The sequence below is a fragment of the Sinohyriopsis cumingii genome, chromosome 2 (genome assembly GCF_028554795.1).
Source record: "Sinohyriopsis cumingii isolate HCF-2022 chromosome 2, ASM2855479v2, whole genome shotgun sequence".
Taxonomy (NCBI): Eukaryota; Metazoa; Mollusca; class Bivalvia; order Unionida; family Unionidae; genus Sinohyriopsis; species Sinohyriopsis cumingii.
In genome coordinates, this window is record NC_142962.1 from 165682583 (window position 1) to 165687054 (window position 4472).

Here is a 4472-nt window from a genome sequence, read left to right on the forward strand (position 1 = left end):
ATTGTAAAATTGGGTGGTTGTTAGTGTTCAACATGATGTTGTTGTTCATGTGCCTTTTGTTATTGTTTTGTTTGTGTTTGGGCTTTTTTTTCGTTGGTTGTTTTCGGGGATTGTTGTTCTTTTAATGTTTTGTTTACCTTTAATTGTTTTTTTTTACCTTTACTTTTCCAGGCCTCTTCTTCCTGTTCTGGTTTGTTGTAGTCACTAAATATTATTGCTTCTTGTTCTTCTCGATGTGCTTCTTAAATGGTCTTATTTCTCTTTTTGTTATGTGCTCGGATTGTCCTGCTTGTTGACTATTGTGTATGGTGTATTTAGTGTTTTTAGTTGTTGTTGGGTGTAGTGTAGTTGTGTGTGTGTTGTTATTGTTGAAGATGTGGGTGTTTTGGTGTTGTTGCTTGTTGTTAAGTACGGTGGTGGGATTGTTGTCGTTCTGTTGTCTACCACCTGTGTGATGGTGTCTGTCACCACCTGGTTGGTGTGATTTTTGGTAGGCTCCTCGTTGTTGTTTTCTGGTGTATCATGTCGGTTTTTGGGGTGAGTTGTCTTAACGCTCTTGTTGCTGATTAGGGGTGCCTACTATGTTATTATCAGTCTTATCCTGTGTGGGCGTTATTGGTGTTATTGGTGCTATGTTGTCTGTTTCTATTCCGTTTGTTTCTTGCTCCTTTTGGTCTTGTTTGGGGCTGTACGCCATATTGCCGTTATTTGTTGTTGTTGTATTTATTTATGTTGTATTGTTGTTAGTATTATCCTCTTGTACGTTATTCACTGTTGCTGTTGGTTCTGTATTGTTGTCAGGGTTATCCTCTTGTAGGGGTGTCACCGTTGTCGTTGATGATGTTCCATTATTTGTCTCCTCATTTCCTGCTGTGCTTTTAGTGGTGGATTGAACGTCTTGGGCTTGAATTTCTTTTTATTTTTTGGATTTCAGGTGTATGTTGATTGGTTTTTATTTTTTGACAGGGTTTTTTGACAGGGTTTGTATGGCCGCATCCAGTGCTGTTATATTGTCTTTTTTGTGGGGTTTTTTTTTTGTTTATATTTGCCCTTGTGATCCAGGGTGAGCATGGTTGTTGGGTTGTTAGTTTTAGTTTTGTTATTTCCTTTGTTGTTGGATAGGTGAGATAAGTTCCCACTAGTGTTTCCGTGGGGGATTCTTTCTGTGCTGTTGTTACATCCGTTTTCTGGTAGCTTTATGCTTGGTTGGTTATTTCCATTTTTTGTTTGTTATGTTTTGTCACTTCTTTTTTATTTTTGTTTGGGAGAGCAATTTTGTTCCTGGTACCTTGTGACATATTTACCTGTTTTATTGCGTGTGTAATAAAGTAAAAAATGTTGAGTTAAATTTTTGTCAAATAATAATAATTAATGTTAATAGAAAGTATTAGTTGTTATAATTGTTAGACGGATTAGTTATTAGTCCATGTTGTAAAATATTACTTATAATATTGGTGAAAAAAAAATTAATTATGTTATGTCACTGTCTCTTGTTATGAACAGACTTTGGGCGAAAAAGCTTATAAAAACACTTGCTTGTTGTTTTTGTTTATAAGGATTTCACCCAGGTTTTGCTAGTATATTTTGCCTAGCACCTGTCTGAGGTCTGTTCAGTAACATATAGTGTCGTAGTCTTGTATTCCTAGTATATGTGATAGCTCTGTCTGATTTGTGCTGGTTATATAACGTCAAATCTGATTGGTAGTTGAATTCTTCGATTTGGTTTATCGGTTTTTATTTCTTAAGTGTGTTCTTTTTATAAGGACAAATTTGATTGGAAGTTGGATCCTTTCGGTTGTTTACTATCGTGGTGGTGTTATTGTATTAAGCAAGCTTTGATTGGTAGTTAAATAGTTCTAATGAAATTTAGAAATTTATAGTGTTCATGTGTATGATATTAAAGGATGATTTATACTGGCGGTTGAATTGTTCGGTTTGTCTTTTGGTTTTCAAGTATGCCCATACTAATTAAGTGAGGTCGATTCTGATTGGTTCATGGTTGTTTGGATTATTATACTGTAATAGTTTAGTATATTGAACAGTATAGGTATTTAGTTTTGATTTTAATATTTGTTGCCGTAGTAGTCGGCATAGTTATTTTGATAGGGGGTGGGGGTGACTGGCTTCACTCTCCCAGTCTTCACCTTCAGGGATAGGAAAGACTTCCCTCTGCCTTCTCCTATGCTACATGCGTGGATGTTGTGGCCTCCTTATTTCCTCTTCCCAGTTTTCAGTCTGGCGAACAACTGGTCTTTGTACTGGTGGCAAAGGCTGTGGCTATGGTTCTGGTACTGGTTGTGGAGGCGTCCTCACCTCAGGCTTGACCTCACACAGAGGTCTTAGAATGAAGTGAGGTAAGATCCTTCTCTTCGTTTCCTCTTCTTTTTTCTTTTCTTCCTCTTCCTCCTCTACTATCCTTCCTTGTTCGGTTATGGCCTCCATAGCCAGCTCATCCAATAAACGTCTGGCATACTCCAGGTGCATTCAGAGTTCAGGCAATTTAGCAATTCTGTTACTCATGTTTGCTCGTTGGCGATGGGTAGCCAGACTATCGAACGCTCTCTTTATATTTGTCAAGCGCTGACGTGAAGGAAAACATACCCCAGATATCAAAACGTACAAGACCCATATCATCACCCTCCAAAACATAAAACGCGTGGACCTAAAAGAAACACTCACTCACATTTTACCTACAACCGCTAACTACAAACACAAACATATACAGACTATTTTTGACAAGCTACGGAAAAGAAATGCTTATAGACACACTTCTAACAAAGTCAAACAAACAAAGTGCTTATAGATACACTTCTTTTTTTAACTTACTAACATACAATTGTCAAGTGAATTAGTATCTCTTTTCTAGATTATTGGGGTAGCCCTGAAAAGGGTTGTTTTTTGTGGACAGGGAGTTAAGGCAGTCTTTTATCATATAAGATTGCGTCACCGTCTTTCAGCAGGCTTTCCCACAGGATAGGGTCTGCTTCTTCATGTCCACACGACAGTCCACAAAACCTCTGCCTCGTTCCTGCAGTTGGTGCTGATGATGTTGCTGCTGCTGCTCTCGCTGCTCTCTACTTCTGAAGTCTGTACTTCTCCGTCCATCCTTCTTTCTTTTTCTTGATTTCCTCTCTGAAGAGCTCTTCTGTCAGGTTTTCGGTCAGTTTTAACGTTCTGACTCTATCTCTTCAGATTTGGATATCAGGCTTTGTCTGACACGATGTAAATTCACGTAAGCTTCGTTCAACTTAGCTAGTCTTGAACACATCTTCATAGTAGGATGAGTCAACAATGGATGGTCAGACTGGAGACTTGCCGGCTTTATATTCTTCAAGCGCGGACGCGATAGAAAACATCCCTACAATGTTTAGAGTCGGAACACTATGATAGTTGACTTCAGGAAGAGATATAGAAAGAATCAAAGAGTATGTATCATGTTATAATGTTATCATAAACAGCTGAAAACAAACGACACACATTTTTTTCAAAACACAACATTTTTATTCAAATAACAACCAACAATTAATAATAAAAGCAAACAATTCTCAAATAACAAAATATTTTTGACAAGGTTGACAACGTTGTGAAGTGAAGCTAGACTTCCAATAATGGAAGTCATTGAGCTATTGATGTACACTACTTTTCCTAGCTAAAGACAAAAGATAACCATAATGGTCACCAAACCATCGATCTAATTTGGCATCGTTTCTAGAAGAGTGACGATCAAAATAAGTCACTAAATGTTCTGAATAATATCCAAGACTGCGCTGATGAAGAAAATACACACAATATAGTCCACCCACCATGGAATCTGTGTCTTGTAATTTCACATTATTGAATCGTGTCGTCTGGGCATTTCCTCTCATAAAGTCAATGATGTCGTCTTCCAAAGGTGGTATTCCATACGAATCAAAATAACCCACACAACCTTCTTTAGGAAATTAGACGGCTACCCAGTGGGTTTATGGGAGAGGACTGATGTCCTTGTTCATGACATAAGTTTCATGGTCTTGGCGTTTGCGATGAGGCAGTTCAACTTTGCCACACTCGACAGGATTCGAAGAAACAGTGTACGAACTGTGGTTCAAAAGGTAATACAGTTCCCAGGTATCCATTTTTGTGTTGTTGTTCTTTTTTTTTTTGGTTTTTTTTTCTTTTTTTCTTGTTGTTTTCTTCAAAGGTAATGATAAGTTATCAATTCAATCCTTGCTTCGTCTTGGCACTCTGAGGCAAGAGTGCTTCGATGTGATGGATCTCTAGAGCCATCAATGGAGGAGAGGAATGATCATGCAAGTCTTTATACCACTGATGCAACACGGCTTCTTCCGAGATGAGACTGCAAGCTTCGTCCAGATACTCGTCCAATTTTACTTCTTAGCTCAGCATCAGACATTTATCGTGTTGAATTTTACCGGTACGATCGCTCTGACATCCATAGCAATCTTTCTTGATCATTTCCGTAATTTTCTGCC